The sequence below is a fragment of the Tachypleus tridentatus genome, chromosome 5 (genome assembly GCF_004210375.1).
Source record: "Tachypleus tridentatus isolate NWPU-2018 chromosome 5, ASM421037v1, whole genome shotgun sequence".
Lineage (NCBI taxonomy): Eukaryota > Metazoa > Arthropoda > Merostomata > Xiphosura > Limulidae > Tachypleus > Tachypleus tridentatus.
Window position 1 is genome coordinate 35,952,156 of NC_134829.1, and position 27,905 is coordinate 35,980,060.

Sequence of the window (27,905 nt, forward strand, 5' to 3'; positions counted from 1 at the left end):
TCTGCGCCAAACATTGGTACAAAGTTAAAATTAAAGTAATAATTATTAAACTTCATAAAAGGAACTTAAGATAAAACAAAACACATTTAAGTTTTGAATTAAAAACATAAATAGAAATGGAAGCCTGAGGCTAGCAGCTGTAGTATTGCTATCTCTTCACAAGGAGGGTGCGTGGTAAATGGATTAGAAAACACGTGGATCTTAGTATGGGACTTGGCGACTGGTGGGCGCAGGTATATTGTATATTAACCTAAATAATTAAATGCCAAAAACATATGTATGGGTGTGTGAAACATTTGACACATTATTTACGGGTTAATCATTGTTAATTGAAAAATCACAAAGTGTCATTTGACGTACCTTCTAAAACAGACAACATAATCATTTTGTGCTGTTTTCTGATACTTGCACGACCAATATTTTAAATTACTTAACTTCACTCACAAATGTATTTCTCCAATATAGTTGCCATTTTGAACATGTATGTTATTACTGCCACCTGGTGGATATATAACCCAAAGTTTATTGATCCTGTGCTGAATAAATAACTTGAAATACTCTATATATAGATAAAATTTTTATTAAAATAATTAATTTTGTATCGAAATACTTGTGTTTGAAAATCAGCAAATTTGCTGATGGCTATGATTTTTAGAATGTTCTGCAAAGCTATCTTATATTGTTATAAAACTTAATGCTTGTGTATTATTTTAGTAGAATGACACAATAGCAAGAAAATTATTAAACATCAGTTAAACCAAACAAGGTGTGTTGACTGATACCAAATGTTGCTGTGATTAGTTAAACCAAACAAGGTGTGATGACTGATACCAAATTCTGCTATGATTAGTTAAACCAAACAAGGTGTGATGACTGATACCAAATTCTGCTATGATTAGTTAAACCAAACAAGGTGTGATGACTGATATCAAATGTTCCTATGATTAGTTAAACCAAACAAGGTGTGTTGACTGATATCAAATGTTGCTATGATTAGTTAAACCAAACAAGGTGTGATGACTGATATCAAATGTTGCTATGATTAGTTAAACCAAACAAGGTGTGATGACTGATATCAAATGTTGCTATGATTAGTTAAACCAAACAAGGTGTGTTGACTGATACCAAATGCTGCTATGATTAGTTAAAACAAACAAGGTGTGATGACTGATACCAAATGTTGCTATGATTAGTTAAACCAAACCAGGTGTGTTGACTGATATCAAATGTTGCTATGATTAGTTAAACCAAACAAGGTGTGATGACTGATACCAAATGTTGCTATGATTAGTTAAACCAAACAAGGTGTGATGACTGATACCAAATGTTGCTATGATTAGTTAAATCAAACAACGTGTGATGACTGATACCAAATGTTGCTATTATTAGTTAAACCAAACAAGGTGTGTTGACTGATATCAAATGTTGCTATGATTAGTTAAACCAAACAAGGTGTGATGACTGATACCAAATGTTGCTATGATTAGTTAAACCAAACCAGGTGTGATGACTGATACCAAATGTTGCTATGATTAGTTAAACCAAACCAGGTGTGTTGACTGATATCAAATGTTGCTATGATTAGTTAAACCAAACAAGGTGTGATGACTGATACCAAATGTTGCTATGATTAGTTAAACCAAACAAGGTGTGATGACTGATATCAAATGTTGCTATGATTAGTTAAACCAAACAAGGTGTGTTGACTGATATCAAATGTTGCTATGATTAGTTAAACCAAACAAGGTGTGTTGACTGATATCAAATGTTCCTATGATTAGTTAAACCAAACAAGGTGTGATGACTAATATCAAATGTTGCTATGATTAGTTAAACCAAACAAGGTGTGATGACTGATATCAAATGTTGCTATGATTAGTTAAACCAAACAAGGTGTGTTGACTCATACCAAATGTTGCTATGATTAGTTAAACCAAACCAGGTGTGTTGACTAATATCAAATGTTGCTATGATTAGTTAAACCAAACCAGGTGTGATGACTGATATCAAATGTTGCTATGATTTAGTTAAACCAAACAAGGTGTGATGACTGATATCAAATGTTGCTATGATTAGTTAAACCAAACAAGGTGTGATGACTGATATCAAATGTTGCTATGATTAGTTAAACCAAACAAGGTGTGATGACTGATATCAAATTCTGCTATGAATAGTTAAACCAAACCAGGTGTGATGACTGATACCAAATGTTGCTATGATTAGTTAAACCAAACAAGGTGTGATGACTGATATCAAATGTTGCTATGATTAGTTAAACCAAACAAGGTGTGATGACTGATATCAAATGTTGCTATGATTAGTTAAACCAAACAAGGTGTGATGACTAATATCAAATGTTGCTATGATTAGTTAAACCAAACAAGGTGTGATGACTGATATCAAATGTTGCTATGATTAGTTAAACCAAACAAGGTGTGATGACTGATATCAAATGTTGCTATGATTAGTTAAACCAAACAAGGTGTGATGACTGATATCAAATGTTGCTATGATTAGTTAAACCAAACAAGGTGTGATGACTAATATCAAATGTTGCTATGATTAGTTAAACCAAACAAGGTGTGATGACTGATATCAAATGTTGCTATGATTAGTTAAACCAAACAAGGTGTGATGACTGATATCAAATGTTGCTATGATTAGTTAAACCAAACAAGGTGTGTTGACTGATACCAAATGTTGCTATGATTAGTTAAACCAAACCAGGTGTGTTGACTAATATCAAATGTTGCTATGATTAGTTTAACCAAACCAGGTGTGATGACTGATATCAAATGTTGCTATGATTTAGTTAAACCAAACAAGGTGTGATGACTGATATCAAATGTTGCTATGATTAGTTAAACCAAACAAGGTGTGATGACTGATATCAAATGTTGCTATGATTAGTTAAAACAAACAAGGTGTGTTGACTGATATCAAATGTTGCTATGATTAGTTAAACCAAACCAGGTGTGTTGACTGATATCAAATGTTGCTATGATTTAGTTAAACCAAACAAGGTGTGATGACTGATATCAAATGTTGCTATGATTAGTTAAACCAAACAAGGTGTGATGACTGATATCAAATGTTGCTATGATTAGTTAAACCAAACAAGGTGTGTTGACTGATATCAAATGTTGCTATGATTAGTTAAACCAAACAAGGTGTGTTGACTGATACCAAATGTTGCTATGATTAGTTAAACCAAACAAGTTGTGTTGACTGATACCAAATGTTGCTATGATTAATTAAACCAAACAAGGTGTGATGACTGATATCAAATGTTGCTATGATTAGTTAAACCAAACCAGGTGTGTTGACTGATATCAAATGTTGCTATGATTTAGTTAAACCAAACAAGGTGTGATGACTGATATCAAATGTTGCTATGATTTAGTTAAACCAAACCAGGTGTGTTGACTGATATCAAATGTTGCTATGATTAGTTAAACCAAAGAAGGTGTGATGACTGATACCAAATGTTGCTATGATTAGTTAAACCAAACAAGGTGTGTTGTCGGATATCAAATGTTGCTATGATTAGTTAAACCAAACCAGGTGTGATGACTGATATCAAATGTTGCTATGATTTAGTTAAACCAAACAAGGTGTGATGACTGATATCAAATGTTGCTGTGATGATTAGTTAAACCAAACAAGGTGTGATGACTGATATCAAATACTATGATTAGTTAAAACAAATGTGTGACTGATATCAAATGTTGCTATGATTAGTTAAACCAAACAAGTGTGTTGACTGATATCAAATGTTGCTATGATTAGTTAAACCAAACAAGGTGTGATGACTGATATCAAATGTTGCTATGATTAGTTAAACCAAACAAGGTGTGATGACTGATACCAAATGTTGCTATGATTAGTTAAACCAAACAAGGTGTGATGACTGATATCAAATGTTGCTATGATTAGTTAAACCAAACAAGGTGTGATGACTGATATCAAATGTTGCTATGATTAGTTAAACCAAACAAGGTGTGATGACTGATATCAAATGTTGCTATGATTAGTTAAACCAAACAAGGTGTGATGACTGATATCAAATGTTGCTATGATTTAGTTAAACCAAACAAGGTGTGATGACTGATATCAAATGTTGCTATGATTAGTTAAACCAAACAAGGTGTGATGACTGATATCAAATGTTGCTATGATTAGTTAAAACAAACAAGGTGTGTTGACTGATATCAAATGTTGCTATGATTAGTTAAACCAAACCAGGTGTGTTGACTGATATCAAATGTTGCTATGATTTAGTTAAACCAAACAAGGTGTGATGACTGATACCAAATGTTGCTATGATTAGTTAAACCAAACAAGGTGTGATGACTGATACCAAATGTTGCTATGATTAGTTAAACCAAACAAGGTGTGATGACTGATATCAAATGTTGCTATGATTAGTTAAACCAAACAAGGTGTGATGACTGATATCAAATGTTGCTATGATTAGTTAAACCAAACAAGGTGTGTTGACTGATATCAAATGTTGCTATGATTGGTTAAATCAAACAAGGTGTGTTGACTGACATCAAATGTTGCTATGATTAGTTAAACCAAACAAGGTGTGATGACTGATATCAAATGTTGCTATGATTAGTTAAACCAAACAAGGTGTGTTGACTGATATCAAATGTTGCTATGATTAGTTAAACCAAACAAGGTGTGATGACTGATATCAAATGTTGCTATGATTAGTTAAACCAAACCAGGTGTGTTGACTGATATCAAATGTTGCTATGATTTAGTTAAACCAAACAAGGTGTGATGACTGATATCAAATGTTGCTATGATTAGTTAAACCAAACAAGGTGTGATGACTGATATCAAATGTTGCTATGATTAGTTAAACCAAACAAGGTGTGTTGACTGATATCAAATGTTGCTATGATTAGTTAAACCAAACAAGGTGTGTTGACTGATACCAAATGTTGCTATGATTAGTTAAATCAAACAAGGTGTGTTGACTGATATCAAATGTTGCTATGATTAGTTAAACCAAACAAGGTGTGATGACTGATATCAAATGTTGCTATGATTAGTTAAACCAAACAAGGTGTGTTGACTGATATCAAATGTTGCTATGATTAGTTAAACCAAACAAGGTGTGATGACTGATATCAAATGTTGCTATGATTAGTTAAACCAAACAAGGTGTGTTGACTGATATCAAATGTTGCTATGATTAGTTAAACCAAACAAGGTGTGTTGACTGATACCAAATGCTGCTATGATTAGTTAAACCAAACAAGGTGTGATGACTGATACCAAATGTTGCTATGATTAGTTAAACCAAACAAGGTGTGATGACTGATACCAAATGCTGCTATGATTAGTTAAACCAAACAAGGTGTGATGACTGATACCAAATGTTGCTATGATTAGTTAAACCAAACAAGGTGTGGTGACTGATATCAAATGTTGCTATGATTAGTTAAACCAAACAAGGTGTGTTGACTGATACCAAATGTTGCTATGATTAGTTAAATCAAACAAGGTGTGTTGACTGATATCAAATGTTGCTATGATTAGTTAAACCAAACAAGGTGTGATGACTGATATCAAATGTTGCTATGATTAGTTAAACCAAACAAGGTGTGTTGACTGATATCAAATGTTGCTATGATTAGTTAAACCAAACAAGGTGTGATGACTGATATCAAATGTTGCTATGATTAGTTAAACCAAACAAGGTGTGATGACTGATACCAAATGTTGCTATGATTAGTTAAACCAAACAAGGTGTGATGACTGATATCAAATGTTGCTATGATTAGTTAAACCAAACAAGGTGTGTTGACTGATACCAAATGTTGCTATGATTAGTTAAATCAAACAAGGTGTGTTGACTGATATCAAATGTTCCTATGATTAGTTAAACCAAACAAGGTGTGATGACTGATATCAAATGTTGCTATGATTAGTTAAACCAAACAAGGTGTGATGACTGATATCAAATGTTGCTATGATTAGTTAAACCAAACAAGGTGTGTTGACTGATATCAAATGTTGCTATGATTAGTTAAACCAAACAAGGTGTGTTGACTGATATCAAATGTTGCTATGATTAGTTAAACCAAACAAGGTGTGTTGACTGATATCAAATGTTGCTATGATTAGTTAAACCAAACAAGGTGTGATGACTGATATCAAATGTTGCTATGATTAGTTAAACCAAACAAGGTGTGATGACTGATACCAAATGCTGCTATGATTAGTTAAACCAAACAAGGTGTGATGACTGATACCAAATGTTGCTATGATTAGTTAAACCAAACAAGGTGTGATGACTGATACCAAATGTTGCTATGATTAGTTAAACCAAACAAGGTGTGATGACTGATACCAAATGTTGCTATGATTAGTTAAACCAAACAAGGTGTGATGACTGATATCAAATGTTGCTATGATTAGTTAAACCAAACAAGGTGTGTTGACTGATATCAAATGTTGCTATGATTAGTTAAACCAAACAAGGTGTGTTGACTGATACCAAATGTTGCTATGATTAGTTAAACCAAACAAGGTGTGTTGACTGATATCAAATGTTGCTATGATTAGTTAAACCAAACAAGGTGTGATGACTGATATCAAATGTTGCTATGATTAGTTAAACCAAACAAGGTGTGATGACTGATATCAAATGTTGCTATGATTAGTTAAACCAAACAAGGTGTGATGACTGATATCAAATGTTGCTATGATTAGTTAAACCAAACAAGGTGTGATGACTGATATCAAATGTTGCTATGATTAGTTAAACCAAACAAGGTGTGTTGACTGATATCAAATGTTGCTATGATTAGTTAAACCAAACAAGGTGTGACTGACTGATATTAGTTAAACCAAACAAGGTTGATGCTGATATCAAATGATTAGTTAAACCAAACAAGGTGTGTTGACTGATACCAAATGTTGCTGTGATTAGTTAAACCAAACAAGGTGTGATGACTGATACCAAATGCTGCTATGATTAGTTAAACCAAACAAGGTGTGATGACTGATACCAAATGTTGCTGTGATTAGTTAAACCAAACAAGGTGTGTTGACTGATATCAAATGTTGCTATGATTAGTTAAACCAAACAAGGTGTGTTGACTGATACCAAATGTTGCTATGATTAGTTAAATCAAACAAGGTGTGTTGACTGATATCAAATGTTGCTATGATTAGTTAAACCAAACAAGGTGTGATGACTGATATCAAATGTTGCTATGATTAGTTAAACCAAACAAGGTGTGTTGACTGATATCAAATGTTGCTATGATTAGTTAAACCAAACAAGGTGTGATGACTGATATCAAATGTTGCTATGATTAGTTAAACCAAACAAGGTGTGTTGACTGATATCAAATGTTGCTATGATTAGTTAAACCAAACAAGGTGTGTTGACTGATATCAAATGTTGCTATGATTAGTTAAACCAAACAAGGTGTGATGACTGATATCAAATGTTGCTATGATTAGTTAAACCAAACAAGGTGTGTTGACTGATACCAAATGTTGCTATGATTAGTTAAACCAAACAAGGTGTGATGACTGATACCAAATGTTGCTATGATTAGTTAAACCAAACAAGGTGTGATGACTGATACCAAATGCTGCTATGATTAGTTAAAACAAACAAGGTGTGATGACTGATACCAAATGTTGCTATGATTAGTTAAAGCAAACAAGGTGTGATGACTGATACCAAATGTTGCTATGATTAGTTAAACCAAACAAGAGTGTGTTATTACAAACTCTTAAATTGTCTGACTTTTTAAATTATTTTGAAGTCATACAAAAAGTTTTCTGTTTTAATTAAAAACAAAAGAAATGGTAAATGATGAAGACATATTTCACAACAATTTGGAACATCCTCCCTCTGGTGATTTTTTAAAGTTTAAAATTGCCATAGGAAGGACATCCCAGCCCCAAACATCATAAACATTAAAAACATGTTTATCATTAATCTAGTTTCTTTCTTTTCAGTAGTATATTTGTTTTCAATTTATAAATTTTGCTTTAATTATGTTTACACTGATACATCTGTTAGCCAATGTATATTTATATCTGGTTATTTTGTTGGTGTTATCATACTTTTATATACACACACACACACACACAACATGTGTTTTTATATATGACACTACATATGTTACATGTTCATCTGGTTGACAACATACATGTGTAGCCAGTCAAAGTACTAAGTTTTAACCCAGTAGTTTATTCAAATTTCTTGTTGTGATCTTCAAACTAATAACTAAGTTCATCCATGAGATGTAAATGAATCAGTGCTTGAAAAATGTTTCCTTAAACTGTTTAACTCAAAGACACATAAATGTAACAACACATTCACTGCTTACATTGTAAACAGATTACTATTATTAACAGTGATTTATGAGAATTATATTTGCCACTAAACATGTATACTTGATTAGCTGTAGAAAATATGAAGTTCAATGAGCTGGAAAAAAATCTTCATAATTTTAAATAATTCTTACAAATGGTTTACTTGATTAAAAAGAAGATAATAATTGGATTAAAACACAAGTTGAAATTTATTCTGAACACTATTTTAGACCTCCATCATACATAGAAAAATTTCCAGAGATGTTTTAGTTTTCTCTGTGGTAGGAGGGTTATACCATACAGAAAATTATATTTAATGGCCACCTGAGTTCATTTGTTAATTTTGGTCCTCATGGCCACCTGAGTTCATCTGCTAATTTTGGTCCTTCTAAGTCCAGAACTGTCTGCTTAAATTCTTTTTATATATAGTTCCATATATTTGATAATTATATTATCATATTTATCAGTGTTATAACCCCCTTTTCAAAGTCTTATTGTTATTATTGAACTTTATCATATCCTTTTGCATTTCTTTATCAACTGTTACTGCACTCTTAACTTTATTATTTCCTATTCCCCATTCAGTGTGTTTTGTGGAGTAAGAGGAGTTAGATAAAATCAGACTAGGTGTGTTAGACTTGCCTCATAATATGTTTTATATATTGTCTTTATTTCATTTAACATGGGAATACCTTAATTAGAGTGTCATTATTACAGTTGCTTTTTAGTAATTTAGGTATTCATTTCATTTATTATTATTAATTTCTATCTTTATAAATATTAGTTTTTGCTTTAGTACTAGTACAATCCTGCTGCCTGACTCTATGCCTATAATGTAATATGTAATAGCAATTTATTGTAGGTGTCCCATTTCTTAAAAGCTAAACTGTCAGAGTCATTTACTGGGTTTTCATTGGTCAGAAGACATTTGAAAAGCTTTGTTACTGACCAATTATAACAACTTTACATCACCTGAAAGTAACTAGTTTTCATTGGTTCTGTAAGTGAGGAGTACTCATGTTCTTTTTTCAACATAACATTCCTTAACAGTATTGGTTAACATGTTTAATGTGCATTTTTAATTTTACATCATTATAAAGATTGTTTTCCATTGGTAGTTTAGTTTATGGATTGAGAACTGATCTAAATCTCCTAAGTTGCTTGAACCTTTTGAAATATTATTGGGTTTTATGGCTAAAAATATCATTGATAATGAGGGTACCTAACTGATGAAATAATACATTCTAATAAATAATATAATGTAAGAAAAGTTTATTTAATTAACCATACTTATTCATGGGTTGATTTTTAGTTTTGATCTAAGTAGGTAGCTTGCTCTGATGGGATGTTAATATGAATTAATCCAGTATGTATCTCCTACCAAATAGCATTTCTACATCTAACCATAAAATTTGACTTGCCAGTGTTTTTGCAATATTTGTTTTTTGTTTTCATTTTACTAGGTTTACATTAGTGTGTTGTTTCTAGGCAGTTTTAACTTGCATATTTTATTTAAACAGGTTTATTCTTCGAGGTCATAGTGCTCCAGTTGATAACATAAAGATGAATGAAACAGGAACTCGATGCCTTTCGTACGATTTAAGTGGTAGAGATCGAAGTGTCCGGGTGTGGGATGTAACCACAGGTATGGTTATTAATTTTTTTAACATTTATTATATATACAGACAGTTTGAATTCTGTAACTTTGAAAAAGAAATATATGGAGACATTATCAAATTTCAAGATTTAACACAACTGTACACACAAAATTATTATAGATACTGCATTAAAATAATTGCTTGAAAATGGTTTATGGTTATGAAAACACCAACACTTAGTGTTGTATGTAGCAAATCCAGTAGGTGACTTAAATACTTTATTATTATTATTACTGATTGATTAAAATATTATGTTAGTAAAATATTTTTATTTAGTTTAGTTGCTTCCAGTACTAGTTTATAAAAATTTTCTGTTTGAAGATATTAAAAGCCCATAGAAAAGTTGTTTTTTCCATAATCTCTTTGTGTTCTTATATTTCAACTATTGGAAGTAAAAGTTTCAAACTTCTAATTAGGATATATCAATTTAACAAGATTTCTAGAGACTTAACTGTTTTCATAAGAGGAGATAATTGTAATAGAAACTTGTGTTTTAAGACTTTTTTAAAATACACATTTGATTGAGTATGCCATTAGGTTTTTAGTAAATATGTAATTTTTATAAAACATCTTATAAACACATTATCTTGGTAATTCATTGCTATTCAAATTATCTTCATTCTTAGCTCAAATGGTAATAATTCCAGTGTAATTAGTATGTTCCATTAATGACACCTCAGAAGTTACTAAATAACAAATTTTAAGTCCTCAAAAAGGTTTTATGCTTCAGAGAAACTGCAACTGATTTACTGTTATGTCATCTTCATTAATCAAAATAGCAAATTAACCCCTTTCATTTCAGGGTTTTTATGTTGTTTTTTCATAGCCTACTGTAATGCATAACAATATATAAATAATTAAAAATACAGCAAGAAGCAGTTTTCCCAAATAAACTCTGGCATATTTTTTTTGATATACATAGAGCACATATCTGGAGCAAGTCATAGAAGGAAGAGGTTAACACGTTTGCAATATTTACTACTCCAGACCTGTAAACATCCATAAACAATTGCCCGTTTAAAGTTTTACTTCACTTTGTTACAGGTATCTGTTTAGCTGTGTTTACGCCAGATCATGCCATGTTATGTTGCGAGTTTTCTTCTGATGGTGGAGCAGTTGTGATAGGACTTGAAGACAGACTGGCTACTCTTCTTCTGTGTCACCTTACCACAGTTGATGATGCAAAGATGAAGGTTAGAGAGTTTGGAAACCCCGACAACAAAGGCAAAGTATTTGATGTCAGTGAAGAATAATAAGTAAAGAATTCTGACAAATCTATACAAGTTCACGGCCACTACCACATAAGCAGTAACATACATCTCTGTTGCTAGTGTTAGAAACTTTTGTCACACAACACTGTGGAAGCGTGGAGATATGCATTTGTACAGATCAGCATGTATCACACCTTTACTTCTTTCCTTTAAAATAACTTTCATAAATGGTATTTATATTGCTTCTTGAATGTCAATATGTTTCATACCAACATTTGTAATTAGCAATTATTATTTTACTTCATTAAAACTGTGAATTCCTAGACTTTAGTGTACTTAAAACTTTTCCATTTGTTCATGTAATGTAAAGAATCAAAAATTAGTGTATATTTTTAACTGTTAACTATACATCAGGATAGCTACATCAGTTACTATAAACACATTTTTCTAAGCTATTTATGCATGAAATCCATAATTCTTAATAACAGCTATATAACATACCAAATAAAACAAATATTTTCAGTATTTAATTGTCCCACCAACTGCTACTAGGGTTTTCTCTGTATTCTAAATGTCAAATGAGTAATTTCATCCAGTTTGTATTGTTTTGGGTGTAGGAGCTTAGTTTTCTACAAAAATAAATGTAAAACTACTAAATATGAATGCAGTATGTGAAGAATGTGTAAACAAGTTAGTAATTTTAAAATTAAATAAGTTATTGATGCTGCTCTAGGTGCTCTGAAGTTCATGCAAATATTTTGATATAAAGATATGTTGAAATTTTCAAACTAATGATATGATATATTTCCTACTGCATTTTCAGATGTTTTGTTTTGAAGTGCTCTAAAATTTGTTCATGTTTTGGTTTATAGGCAATATCACATGTTGGAAGAACATTTTAAGGTATTGTTTACCTGTTTTTAAAAGTTCAATACCAATATCCACTACACATAAAATCAGTTCAAGTACAATTAACTACTTTATGGTGCTTATTGTGTTAATGGGAGATTTAGGACTAATACATTCAGTCTTTTATTTTTTTAGTTGTGTACAGAACTATTAAAATAATGTAATTTAAATACTAATCAGTGGTTACTTGATATACCTGTTTAAAAATGTTTAATCTTAACAAAACTTTACAGTTCATTGCTTTCATGTGAAATTCATGCAAGTTAAAAAGCTCTACTTTAGAAGCTAAGAGATACATAGTATTGAAAGTATAAAAATTAGGTTATGTGACAAAAATGAACCTTTTCTAATTCAAACAATGTGGAGTGACATTTCCATGTCAAATCAAAATCATGAAAAAAAAATGAACTTAACATGTTAACTGCTCTGATGCTTGGCATCATCCATGGCAGGTGATAAGAGTGTAAGTTAAACAACGGTAAAATTAGCAATAAACAATGTGTAATTTTTATATATTTTTTTTTTTAAATTTAAGATGCAAATTTGTGTTCAGTATTACACAAAGATTATGGAAGTGAAGTGAGGCAGGTGCACATGTATGTCTTAATATTTATCTAGATACACTGAAAAATAATTTAATTTGAAGAGAAGAAAAGACGTCAATTAAAACAGGTATTTGCCATGAAATACGTGTCATACAATGAATATATCAACATTTTTATGGTACAGTTTGAAACACAGATCCTAAGTCTAGGTGACTCTGCTTCATAGTAGTCAATTGAATCTTACAGTTTTCCTTTTCACTGAATCATTTGAACTTTTTTCTCATTGTTTTGCTGCTTGGACCAATTTTGTTGGTAAATGCTCAATATCTTTAGCTTGTGGTGATTTACTGGAGGTGGTAAAAGCTCCTTTATTACCACTATATGAAATTTATGCATTGTCATCAAGTTTCCAGAATATTAATTATTCTAATAAAAGAATCTAGGAGTGTCATTTGTAACGTATTATTGTAAATTTTTTTATAACACCTTATGATTTTTCATTAGCAAGGATAATATGATGTCTGATCTTGTCTGCCACTTCCATTCACACTTGAAACAACATTCAGGAATATCAACTGGTTGGGTTGGGAATGTACCTGTACATCATGAGCACATGAAAATTAATGCTTAAAGTGCACATGTGCATCCCTCAGCACTGAATGTGTTAAGTAGTTATAAGATGATAACAGCAGTTTAGTGTTATAAGTTTAAATGTTATCTCTGAAACTTAATTTTGGCTTCTTTCATAGGTAAAGGAAAAAAAAATCTCCTGTTTCTATATTAAGGGCATAAGCCTGGCTTTCATATGAACTACTTGACAACAGATTGTTTAAACATTGGTGTGATATAAATTTGGAATTCTTTATAAAATTTGCTTAGAAGATCTTTAATTCATATTTAATAATCTAGTAATGTTTTAATTTTTTTTATATAACAACAGTATAAAATGTTTTTATCTCAGTGAAGTTAGCCTTAATATTTTTGTCATAACTGCTCATTAGTTTTTATTGAATGCTATTCATAATTAATTCTGAAAACAAACTTGCAAACTCCCTTGGAAAATGAGAAAATCTTTTCTTTATTCATTCAGTATACATATATGATTTTACACGTTTTTTTTTTATTCACTTCACATTTTAACACTATGTATTACACTAAATTTTCAATGCTATTAAAAGTTGCCATGTTTTTCAGCAGCTTTACTTGAAATCTCCAGATATCTACTCTATAACTAAATATTGAAAAACGTCATTATCACAGCAGGGTCTTGGATATCAGACATAGCAGTATAGCAGTTCTCACTTAAGCAATAAAAGAGACTTATGTGGTCTTACTGTCATTCTCCAAGTCATGATCAATCTGTTGTCACCTCTTAGCAGCAGGTTATCAAAGAGTATGATCTCGCAGACAACATGGTTGGGATCAACCAAAATTTACTGTTACAGAGTATATATAGTTGCAAGTCTGCAATATGGCTTAAACTAATCTTACAAGTATTAAACCTATCAAATCTCACCATGGGAGTTTGCCTATTGACTGTAATGGTAAAACTCTGAAGGTGGGTCCATCATCCTTTGATTTTGACTTTGCTGCCCTGAAAACTTCTGCAGAGTACCACATATAATTATCCAAACTATGTTGATACTTTCTTTCAAAAGAAATGTTATTTTTCTTTTACATTTCTTCTTGTCTGTAGGATGTTATATATGCAGCTATTTGACAGATCTTCCTAGTTACAGATGTGAATAAGGAAAATAAATTATTAAAAGTATAAGCTTTGGCAACTTACATATAATAATCCCAACACTATCCAACTGAAGCTGTCAAAAAGATGTACCAGATATAAGGTTCTTAAGTTCTATGAAGCCATCCACCAGAGGAAAACTTGCTTATTTGGCATCATGTTTTAAAACTTGAACTTTCACATTTTTCACAGGATGAGGTATAGTAAATCTATAAAAAAACCTAATAACAATATTTGAGAAGTTTCGTTTGTAACAAAATCTGTTATTTAATTCAATATTGGATAAATACACACTTAAAATGTGTAGAACTTTTTTGTACATGGTTCAGTGTATTCACACGTAGAAACATCATTTTACACTTATGTTGTTTTCTGCATTAGGAGTTTACACTATGATATTTGTTAAGATAATTTCAAAGTATTTTAATGCAAGTTTTTCCAACCACAAACGTTTTTTATTTGAAATGAAGCTTGAAGACATTAAAATAGAGACTAGTACTAGTTAATAAAACAATTCCTAAATTTTAAAAGTTGAGTTTAGTCTTTAACTAATCTACAAAGTTGTATATGTAATTAGTGATATTCTTGTATGTATTTAATCACAATCGAAAGCCAAAATAAAATTAAAAATATTACAATCTTGACAGTTGTACACAAAACAATTTCTACAAAGATTGGTACAAATTATGGTTTATCGACTTTCTTATCTCTATAGTCAGATATCACAGGAATGTATCCATCCAAAAACAAATGCTCATTCATACTGTTCAATAACTATGAAGAACAAAAAAGTATTTAAATCTAATCAAAAACACCTCAGGTGTGATAAAAAGGTGTAATTAAAAATAATTAGGTGGGTGACTTTAAAAAAAAACTGGCTGAACTAACCAATGAATGAATATTTGATGTAAAGCTCTTACCAATGCCGTAAGCGTAGCTACCAGTTTGGCCACTAATTTTGATTTCATTCCTACATCACACACTCAATCCTTTTTTGGCTACATCTTTTTTTCACCTAGGGTGTATTTGATCAGATATAACTTTTTGTCCATACACACTAACAAATTACATCAAGTAAGATAATAGTGAACTTGATAGTAAACATAATTAGCTTTAGGATCACAACCTTATTATTCAGAATGGATATATACTTTACAGAACCAACCAGATTCTTCAAAATATATGATGGTAGTTTTAACTTTGTAAAATAGTGTTAGTAGCTTCCTTTATAATAACACCATGGAATTTACATTAACAGTTTCTTGTCATCACTCTATGCAATCAATACATCAAGCATCATTATTTATCCTAATATCTGTGATGCTAAATGCTCTTTAATTAGGAGAATTTTTATAAAATTTAGTAAATTTTGTCAATATTGAAGGGAATTACCAATGTACCAAACTTGAAAAAAAAAAAAAGTCCATAGAAGTATATTTTTCAATGAAATGAAGATTCCATACTTTTGATTAGAAGAAGAAAAAATCAAAATTGGAGATGTTATATCTAAGGTATTTATTAATGGATTGCCCTGAAATTTGATAGTAACAGTTATCATTTCTAATGACATTATGTAAAATATAACAATTCTGATGTGTGATTTTGTGTTTTTTGCTGTTGTTAATAAAACTACATAATAAATTAGTTGCACTGTGCGAGTTCAAATGTTAACATTATAATGAAATGTTATTATTATAAGCTCTGGGTCTTACTAATGAGTATCCAGGAGGTAGAACATGAATGCCTGTAAGGTAAGGTAGATGTTATAATAAAGTACCATAATCACTACCTACTACATTGTTGAATTGTTAGTGTTAAAAACCATGAAGCTTAACACAGAAAAGTCGGAATGATTTAAAAGATATAGCATGTGGAACTTTGTGACGATAACAGATGTGTGTGTGTGTGTGTGTGTGTGAGTATACTTTGGTTTAGTAATTTTGTCTTGTAGATATGTGCATGCATGATCCATTGCATTTGCTTTGTGGTATTAAACTTTTCAAATCATATTAATATGGAATCGTCCTTTTCAATTTGCTTATTTGAATAAGTAACTTTACAACTTGTTCAGCAAATATGATCTATTTACAACTAATGTTTATGTATTTAATATGTTGTATTATTTCTTTATTGTCATTTTCATTCACACTACTGGTTAGAATATCTAATGCATCTAATTTTATTGATGTGTTTTGCACTGTTAACTTTTTATATATGGGTACAGGAATAATCTAAGTCTCCTGAAGTAGTATTGCGTATACTATCAATAAAAGCAAGTGTACTAAACTGGTAAAATAATGTATTATAAGTTTTATAACAATTGGATTTAATTACTTATACTCATCACAATATCAATCTTTTATTTTGTTCTAAGGTGATGTTTAGCTCTTATCAGAAATTAGTATGAATTATAAGTTGTTAAACTAAGATGCTACAAGGTCAGTATCCTGCTGAACTAAATGTTTTTCATACCCTTGTTTAACACAACATAGAAAGTTGAGAAAAAAAATTAGCTAAATATTTTTTATCCTATAACCTATTGTCCTGTGTCATTCACCTATGGCATCACTTATGCTTTATCATGGAAAAGTTGCACCAACTCAATTCAGTTCACACCTAACAGTTATTGGCAAGTGGTTTGCTAATCAAGACACATGGTAATGTGCACGCTGCCAAAACAATGTGTGTGACACACTGTATTATTTATTAACAAGAGTGATAGTTTAGCAGTTTTCCACTTCCTGCAATCCTAACTATCACATATTTTCAGTGGATGTGCTCTAACTGGACTCACACATCACAAACCAAACTCAGAGGTAATACATTAAGAAATAAACGAAATATAAAATATCCAATTTTGAATATTTTTTCTGTACTGAAAGTACGAAATTTTATTTGGTAGAAAAACATACATACTTTTCATAGATTTTTCCTCGCATTGGTACACTAACAGATCTTTACAACTTACAATTAGGTGTAGAATTTGGTCTAAATATGAGCCATATACACATGCAACATTAACGAAAAAAACTTGTTCAGTTTTGACAAAGATTTTTGTGGACATTACACAAAGAATCGCATGGGCTATTGGACTAACATTTTTACTACAGCTTCACCCAAGACTAAAAGTGGACCGTTTTTATTTTTTTGTCATTCACATTAAAGAAGAATGATTTACAACAGGAAAACTAGACAATGAAAGCAAGATCAAATACATACAAACTTGATTAGGCCAACCAAACTAAATTATCAGTTAAGTTGTCAAAAGAATCATGCATAGACTGTTATTCTTCACTGTCAACTTTTACTCCCAAATTCACTAATTATTGCAGAATTCTCCAAGTTAAAAAGCGTTTGAGCAATGATAATAAATAATGATGCTTGATACAGCTGTACCAAGGGCATAGGGGTAATAACAAGGAACTGTTAATCTAAGTTCCATGGCATTACTATAAAGGAAGCTATTAACATTGTTTGAGAGAAAAAACTACCACTATACATATTTAAAAAATCTGGTTCATCCTGTAAAATGTAGTGCTGAAATCCTGAACCTAATGTTGGTTACTATCAAGTGTCACTTTGTTACTTGCTATGATTTGTTGGCGTGTATTGAAACAAAGTCACGATATCCAAAAAACACTTTAAGTGCAACCAAAAGAGGACTGAGTGTGCAACTTAATGAAATCATTTAAGTTGCACACTTAATCCTTCTTTGGCCACACCTTTTTTCACACCTAAAGTGTTTTTAAATAGATATAATAATGATTTAGACACTATTTGCATATGTTCTATCTCAACTAGACTGAATAACCCTCTTCTTGGGCGAAAGGTTATAGAAGTTATGGAGTAATTTACATCATTATATACCCTTTTTTTACTTTTACTTATTCACAAGTATTATGTAGAAAACGATCTTTTTCACCAGCATATCTGGTGATACCTTGAAATAAAACTTCTTATTGACCAATAGTTACATGGGTAAAACATGTGACCTAAGAATAATAGTGTTATTGTTTTTGTGTAAAAAGAAAAGTTTGAGATAAATTTTTCATAAACTTTCGGCCAAATAGTTCTGCCAGTTCAAGTGAAGCAAAGACACCGTACTACGTGGATGAAAAATGGAAGTATTTCATTTGATTCAGGGAATACAGTTCAACTTCTCAAAACATTTTCTGTTTGACCTTTTGTTATGGAATGTCCAGGTGGTTAAGGCTCTCGACTCACAATCTGAGGGTTGCAGGTTTGAATCCTCAACACACCAAACACACTCGCCCTTTCAGCCGTGGAGGCATTATAATGGGGCGGTAAATCCCTTATTCGTTGGTAAAAGAGTAGCCCAAGAGTTGGCAGTAGGTGGTAATGACTAGCTGCCATCCCTCGTGTAGCTTTGGGCGAAATTAAAAAACAAACAAACCTCTTGATATTCTGCAGAACCTATCCAATAATTAATGACCAATAAGTAAAAAAGTAAAATACAGTAATTCACTAAATTTAAATCAGTTTTAAAACATCTGAGATAATTTCATTACTACAATCTACCAAAGAAATTCACTCGTTATATTTCGCTGCTTTCCTATTGCAATCTGGCATTGGTAAAATATAACGACTGTATTGTTCTGGTTATGAAATCAAAAAGGTTTTCTTAAGCTGTAGGTAAAAATCAAACAAAATGAAGTCAATAGGCTTAAGTAATATTCGTAGTAAAAATTATACTTAACTGCATATATTTTTTCACATTTTTCTAATTTGGATCCATTACGGATTTGAAAGCAAATCTGTGTAAAAATATTTTGGATAAAAGTAACGACAGTTTTTCTGCGTTTAACGCAAATGTAAAACGAAAGTAAATTAAATATTTTCTAATGACGTACATGCTTATCTGTTGTTAAATATAAAGCTACGCAGTTGGCCGGCTATCTGTGCTCTGCTCATTGCGGATATTGAAACTCGGCTTATAAGCCCTCTGACTTACCGTTGAATCGTTGCTGGCATGATGGTTAAAACGTGTAATTACGAATGCATTATATCTAAAGGTTTTCATTGAATTAGAAAATTAAAATACAAGTCAAACAAATAAAATAAGAAATTTATTTTTCTCGGAACTAAGTTCATTTTTACTTAAGCTCTCTTGTAGCTTAACGGTAATTCTGAATATAACGCCAAAAATCGAGTTTCTAAACTCGCGGTGGCTGAGCCAAATAACTCGTCGTTCAGCTTTGTGGTTAACAAATAAACAAAACTTACAGTTAAATCCAGAAAGCGAGTAAAATTTTGGACACGGAAATATTTACAAACTTTGGATCTGATGAATCTAAACAATGCTTATTACCAAGAACAATTATGAGTTGTTGATTTACTGTTAAGGAAGAAAAAAAAATCATTTTATAAAACACTTAACTGCTATATCCTATTAAGAATTTTTTTAGGTGTGTTGTAGTAATAGTCGACATAATATCACAGTATACATCCTACACGTATTTGGCAAACAAGTATGATTATTTTACTTTATAACAATTTTGTCTATCTAACGTGTAAAGAAATACTGATAATGATAATATTTCCATTTTATGAGGCAGCTGGGATCATAAAGATATTATATTTTTCAGGAGTATTCTATCAGCAAAACTGATGTACGCAAATGGTGCAGGAGATATGGAACTCATTTGTAAAACTGGTAATAAAAAAAAATATATCGGCCTTTAAAGATGTTCATAGATTTAATGGAGATAAACAATTTGGGTAGTTTGTAATTGAGTTTTGCCATGTGTTTGTTATGGTTAATCTTACTACACAATGATATATATTTAGATTAAGGGCATTACATAAATGTCAATCGTGAAATCAAATTATTCAAATAACACTTTTAATGGTTTTAAAAAGACAAGATGTGGTCATTACTATTGCAGATTTCAGTTATACATATCACTGAGTGCACAAATATTTCCATTCCCTTCGAACAGATCCAGCTGTTTATTTTATAAACTCCAGATAAGTATATAATTCCCCCTGGATTAACAGTATCTAGTCATTCTGGCGATTTAAAAAGAGACTCGTAGTAGGTGTCGGGAGAAATTAATATATGTTTTTTAAGTTATATTTTCAATGGTTTAATTTTGATGTTAGCTAGAGGGCGTATGAGGTCAAAATATCGCAAATTTAACTAAGATATCAATTTGTTCAAGAATATTAAAGAAATAATTTAATGAGAAATTATTCGGTGTTTAGCGAGAATTTTCTGTCTATTCTGTTATTCATTCACACTCGGTGATTTACGTGTCATTGTTTTTATCGACATTTGACCTCATATTAGGAGGTAAATCAGGTAAGTATGTCTCTCAGCTTGTATTGAAACTATTTAAAGAGTAAGTCTTCAATTTGTTGGATAATTTATGTAAGAAGTTTGTGCATTTAAAGTTAGGTCTACAACTTGCGTAAATGTGAACACAATCTGTAGAAATGTGAAAGGAAGAAATAAACTAATCCGTTATTGTCACGTGGACTGGACTTAGCATTGTTTTCAACAAATAATCTAAAATAACCCGTCCAACGATAGAATACGTTACAAAAATATGAATCCTTTAAAATGAATGTAATATACACTTTGTTGTATCATTTGTTATACAGTAATTTTTTGCGTTTCGTGGTGGTTATTATATGTTTGCTTTCTAATGTTCTCTTATAACAATAGCAGCAACAGTTTGAGAGTCCCTGTGAATTATACTTACGTAGTTTGTGTATAATACAGGGTGTTCGGAAGGTCACTGCAGTTTTGTAATCATACGTCTATTCAGTCTATTTCAAGCTAGCAACTGATAATGACGTTCAGAAACAAAATAAGAATGATCCAGGCCTGTATTGATGCCAACAGGGGTCACTTTCAACATTGCTTATAATTGTCATTCATATTTACCTCCTGTATTCTATATTGAAACATGTCTGTTAATAAATAAATAAGTGCATTGTGACTTTCCGAACACCATGTAGAACACATCGAACTACATAATTGTATATATACACACACACTTCAATTAAAAAAACAACAACGTATAAATTCAATACAGTTATATCGAAAATTAAACAAAAGCGAATAATTGAAATATAAATTTAACAGGGTCAAAAGAACGAATTACTTCAAATGCATATGTAATTCATGTAACACGATATACACCACTAACAAAATCTTCCTTCACAATTCATTGATATACGTTCAACTGTAGTCAGTTTCAAACCGTACATTGATTCAGGTTATTTATCTCGGTGCCATTTTATAGTGTTTGATTCATTATTAATAACTTTATCATTGAATTCCTATTTGCAGCTAAGCCGGTGTTCGGCAACAACCGTTTATGATAAAAGTCACGTAATTGCAAATGTTCGTAAATGTGCCTCATCAGCCATTAACGAGAATCCGAAGACATAAGCTGGTCTTTCCCAATATACTGCATCACACAGTTATATTTTACGTTATAGATAACATTATTGTTGAGGTTTATGTGTCAAGTCGTTGTCCATATTAATAGTACTTCGACATGTTTTATGGTGCCATGAAACACATATTTCCTATTATTATGCTAAAGTTGAAATCTCAGCTCTTGCTGATTTTTATTAAGATTTTACTAAGTTTCTTGAAACTTTTTAATGTTATTTGACAAATGATGTTATACACTTCGTGAAAGCAATGTGAACTATTAGAGAATTATTCTAAGAATTTAAGTTTGTTTGATGTTAACGTAAGACGTACAAACTATGGGTTATCTGTGTTCTGCCCGTTGTAGGTATCGAAACAGAATTTTTAGCATTTTACACCGTCGGACTTTCCTCTAAGTCACTGAAAGCAACAATTTAGAATCACAAAAACTGAAAGCTCGTAAGTAGAAAGGTGCGATAGTATTATCTCTTTTTTTTTTGGCCCCCTAGTGGCACAGTGGCGTGTCTGCTGACTCGCACCGCTAGAAACCGGGTTTTGATACTCGTGGTAGGCAGAATACAGAAAGTCCATTTTGTAGCTTTGTACTTAATTCCAAACCAACCAACCAAAAGATATATTTTTAATCTGTGTAGGATGTAAAGAATCGAACTTTAAATACTGTCTGTTTGCGTTGATTTTCTATATATATGTGACCAGTTGTCGCCTGTTCTAGTATAACTGAATGTTGTTTTATAACTTACTACTTCAGTTGTAAACTGGATAAACTGATATTTGTCGTTCACATTATCACAGAACACACAGATTTCAAACTACGGTTTTAAATCGAAAAAATTTCAAACGTGACCAAGAGGAAAGTTTTGGAAGAGGTATTATTATTCGTTTTTAGAGCTGCTACATATATACGTGGCAAACAATAGAGATTGAAGAGCTAATTGGAGTATCGTCCACCTTTTTGTAAAACTAAATTTTTCACGAAGACAAAAGAAGAAAAGTATATTTCTAAAGTTTTATTCTTGTACGAATAATTATGACATCGTAACTAAAATATGCGATCATCAGTAATCTCCATATGATGCAGTTTTTGTGAAAAATCAAGAGTTTTTACACTAGTGACCTGTATGGTAAACTAGTGGAGTGGTATCGTGTATGTTATATGTAGAGCTGTGGATACACCCCACACCTCTAGTATACTGTAATTGTTACATTCAATTTGTGGATCTTTGGTGACGCATAAAATACATTTTAATTAGTATTGTTGGAAAGTAGTTTACAACAACTGGTAATTTGTCCCTAACTTTGTGATTGAAGACGTGTCGAAGCAATCAGAACCCAGTATTTGTGATTAAAAGTACATTTTATTACACGTATTATTTTTTTTACACATTTGTCACAATTAATCAATTTGTGGATTGGTAATCAAAGAAGAAATGGTATTTAAATTACATTTTGTTTCGCTTGACACAAAGCAACACAATGGGTCATCGTGCTTGCCAACTACGAATATCGAATCCCGATTTTTAGAACTATAAACGTCCAAACTTACTGCTGAGCCACTGGGAGAGCTACTCTGTTGGACTGGACCAAAGGTAGCCAGAAATTCATCTGATATGCGATTTATATATTGTACAAGAAAGTACTGTGTTGACCTTTCGGTTTAGACCATCGTATAGGAATTATCACTTTTCATCTGGCCAGTGCTGATGAATGTTAAAAGTGAACTCGTCCTTTCTTTCCATATATATATATATTAGGTCATCCAATAAATAATGTTTTTTTTTTTGGAATAGAATAAGTTTAAATGCACATTTCTTGGCTAAATGAAGTTATTCTCAAAGTCATACGAGTTATATGGGATGACCTGATAACATTAAGTTGTAAGCCAGTTCGTTTCTTCACTAGTTTTTGTTTTATTATGGATGTATCAGAGGAGCACATAAGACACATAATATTTTAAGAGATCAGAAAAGGGAAAAGTGCTGCCGAAACAACGCGAAGTATTCAAGAGGTGTACGACAATGGCATTCTGAATGTGAGGAAGTGTCAAAGATGGTTCAATAAGTTTAGAATTGGTGAATGCATTTTGACAGATGTAGCTCGCGTTGTTGAGTTTGAAAATGACCTGTTTCTAGCAACACTTCAGGAGGATTGTGCTGCAACTGTTGAAGAACTAGCCCAGAAACTCAATTCATCTATTTCCACTGTCCATCGACATCTGCAGAAACTTGGTTGAGTTTCAAAGTTGAGAAAATGGGAACCACACAGTTGTCAGCTGATAATCTGAGAGAATGAGTAGACATGTGCATATCTCTTCACTCTCATGAACTTCAAGCTTCGTTTTTGAACCGTCTAGTGACTGGAGATGAGAAATGGGTACTCTATCAAAATGTTAAGCGCCGCCTACAATGGGTTAGTCCAGGAGAACCAGATACATCACAGCCAAAAGCGAACGTGCACCCTATGAAGGTTTTGCTTAGTGTTTAGTGGTGTAAAGGTGGTGTAATATACTTTGAGTTGTTACTACCAAACCAAATGATCACTGCTGAGAGATACCGTCAGAAACTGAATCGACTGAACACTGCACTCAAAAGAAACCTACTTTGGTGAACCGGAAAGTTGTTGTTTTCCATCATGACAATACACGTCCTTACACCGTTAGAATCACTTTCAGAAAAATTGAAGAGCTTGGCTGGGACAAACTTCGCTATCCCCCTTATTTTGCTCCATCAAACTGCCATCTTTTCAGAAGCTTGCAACATCATCTGAATGAAAATCAGTTCACTTATATGGATGAGCCTTTGTACCTCTTTTTGTCTCAAAACCACCTAATTTTTTTTTTTAAAGAGTGGTTTTGAAAATCTTTTGAAACGTTGGAAGATTACCATTGAAAGTGATGTAAAGTACATAATTGTCATTTGAGTTGTTTTTTTTCATCTTTTAAATCTTGGTGCTACAAACGATATCGCGTACGGGATGACCTGATACTAAGATTCTTCTTGTGTTCAATAGATGGCGCCACGTGCAGATTAGCTCGCCTCCAGAAGTACAATGCTGAAATTGCAATAGAGTGAAGGACGCGATTGAATTAACAGTAAAACTAAACTAAGTTAAACCTATGAATGGAAATTTAAAAAATAATAATAATTGTATGCATCAAACGTGATCTTAAAACTCATACATTTGTTTTCTAAGCAAACGTGAAGCCCATCTCCTGATGACAAGGATGCTTAGTCAATCACAATTACGTTTTGTTGTGAACTGTTAAATGGAAAGCTACACAGTGGACTACTTACACTGCGTCCACCACGAGGGATTGAACTTTGTATTTTATCGTTACAAACCATCAAACTTAAGCATTGAACCACAATGTGGGGATGGAAGTAATCTATAATCAGGAAATATTTAATTTATACTGTCTTTTCACAGATACAGTAGGTGTATATGTGATATCGCGCCCATAAAGAGAATACTCATGTTATGGCAAAGACACCAATAACTGTTATCCACTTTGGATGTTTCTTTTCTGCGGTTATATTCTACAATTCTTGTTACTACGTTAAGTACAGAAACCAAAATTTAAGAATTTTTACCCGCCACTAAATCTACTAACTAAAAGAATACGAGTATGAAATGAAAAATAAAAGTAATCCAACAATTATAAATATATATCTTAAAATAGGGAATCTTCACTTGAAATTATTGCAGACCGGATTAGAGTGAATTAATCTACGAGACCTTGGGCGACGTCAAATACATTAATCAAAATAATAATCTGTGATGACGAGAAAACCCACTTATAGAGAAAAATATACATGTTAAAACGGCTGGTATGGATAGAGAAAGCACTATATTGAGGAGCGAACAACGAAAGAGTTTGATCTCGCGAGTTTAAAACAGTAATCAGTCCTTAATTTAGTAGCGATATCTTAGAGGGAAGGCAGCTAAGCTAGTCAAACCACCCACCGTCAACTCTTGTGATTTTACCGTTAAAAGTTGGATTTGCCGGCAAATTATAACGTCTCCATGACTGAAAGGGCATTTTCGGTGACAGGGATTCGAACACGCGATCTGCAGACTGCGAATCGATCTCCCCTTACTACCTGACCAGATTAGAAGATGTAAAAACGTATGTTAAAATTAATTTTGATCTATACAGCAACATCCAAAACAAAAAAAAATCTCTCACCATTATGTAACAATACTTATTAAACAAAATCATTAAAAATATATTTTTATTCTATATAAATATCATGTCATCTCTTAAGTAATGCTCGATTTTAGGTTCAGAAAAAGATAAAAGGATTTCAAACACTTTTAATGTTATTGAACCAATAACGTATGTTCCATTATTATTAATTACTTCCTGCCAATGGTTGACAAGCTTCTGAATGCCACTTCTATAAAATTCTTGGGGTTTGGAGGAACAGAATGTAGATATGGTAGTTTTGACATCTTCACGTGTTCCAAGTTATTTTCCATCAAGATAGTTCTGCAACCTTCAAAATAGATGATAATAAGATGGGACAAGGTCTAGAGAATAAGGAGGATGTGGAAGTTTTCCCCAGTCTAACTCTTCAGTCTTTGCAGATGTGATCCTTGCTGTATGTGGCCGTGCATTATCCTGGTGTAACACGACACCTTTATGATTGATCAAACCAGGCCTCTTTTCTTTCAGTGCAACATTCAAGAGCTTTAACTGTTGATAACAGAAGTCTGATGTAATCGTTACATTGAGTGGCAGCAACTCAAAGTGGATCACACCAACAGTATCCCACCAAACGCTTAACAATACTTTACTAGGATGAAGGTCCATTTTGGACTGTGCTTTAGCCAGTTCACCTGCACTGAGCGGCGCTTAACATTTTTATAATATATCATTTCTCATCTCCACTCACTAACCTGTCCAAAAAAGGTGAGTTATGTTCACGAAAGTGCAGTAAAGTTAAAATGTTCACTCTTGGTCTGAGGTTGGCTTCTGTTGAATCATGGGGACATGTTTTCCAAGTTTTTACAACTTTCAAAACCGTTGCAGATGACAGTGAACTATTGAATGGGTTGAATTAAACTTCTGTGCTAGTTCTTCAATTGTTACAGCACAATATTCATCAAGTGTAGCCAGCAGCAAGTTATCATTAAACTCAACAGAATGACCTGAATGTGGTGCATCACTTAAGCTGTAATCATATGATCTGAACTTCTGAAAACACCTTTGACATCTCTCATTGAGATACTCCACATTATAAACACCTTGAATGTTTCATGTAGTTTATGCTGCACTGTTGTCTTTTTAAACTCATAAAGCATTATATGCTTAACATGTTCCTCAGACACATCCATCTTCATAAGGGTTTATTTGATTAATGACCTGAAAAAGTGGAGTTGGGTTAGTTTCTTTTATTTGTATGAACATTTTTATACACATCTTACTACATATTTTAGTCATTCAAGCTTTCTACAAAGACAGAAATGATGATGCACTTTCTATATTACATTTTCAGACAAAACTTGTGGGATGGTCCAATATTTGTAGCTGTAAAGCAATAACAATTTCAACTATACCGACTGGATATGGTACCTACCACAGTTATAATTAATTTAACTAACAATATTCTTTTCACTTTGAATCCGTTATTTTATGGCGATGTCAGGACCATCGATGAACGTTTAATAAATGTTTGGAAAATATTATCAGGGTGACTAATGATGTTATTTACATCATTTTATTTTATGATGTCTATCCACACATAGACGTCTCTCTCTCTACTTTTTTGAATATAGAAGGTCGGCTAATCATAACCAACAGTATTCACCGACAAATCTTAAGTTGGTGTTGTCAAACCGAATTATCGGATTGGACCGTCACCTTTGTAATGCGCTTAAGGATCCAAAATATGGATATTTTGATTTTGGGGAGTGACGAGATACGAACTATGGGCCCACATATTTATAGTCCGGTCACGCTCGTCCACTGCCGTAAAATAATAGTTGATAATAGAGATTAGTCGAACAGGTCAGAATCCAATAAGACTATAAATTGTACGAAATTTGGGGCAG

General features: G+C 32.1%; 2 long non-coding RNA genes across 5 annotated transcripts in view; one reads left to right on the forward strand and one right to left on the reverse strand.

Annotated features, from left to right (window-relative positions):
• Positions 1-66: 66 nt before the first annotated feature.
• Positions 67-15,067, forward strand: LOC143250936 (uncharacterized). The gene is made up of 3 exons (XR_013028442.1): positions 67-233; positions 9,879-10,003; positions 11,061-15,067. It is a non-coding gene; the product is annotated as an uncharacterized LOC143250936 (long non-coding RNA).
• Positions 13,741-27,905, reverse strand: part of LOC143250937 (uncharacterized) — a 154,859-nt gene continuing 140,694 nt past the window's right edge. For 3 of the 4 annotated variants that reach the window (XR_013028444.1, XR_013028445.1, XR_013028443.1), the window contains exon 3: positions 13,741-27,216. This is a non-coding gene — a long non-coding RNA (uncharacterized LOC143250937). The remainder of the gene's footprint in view (positions 27,217-27,905) is intronic. The other variant, XR_013028446.1, reaches the window with a different exon arrangement.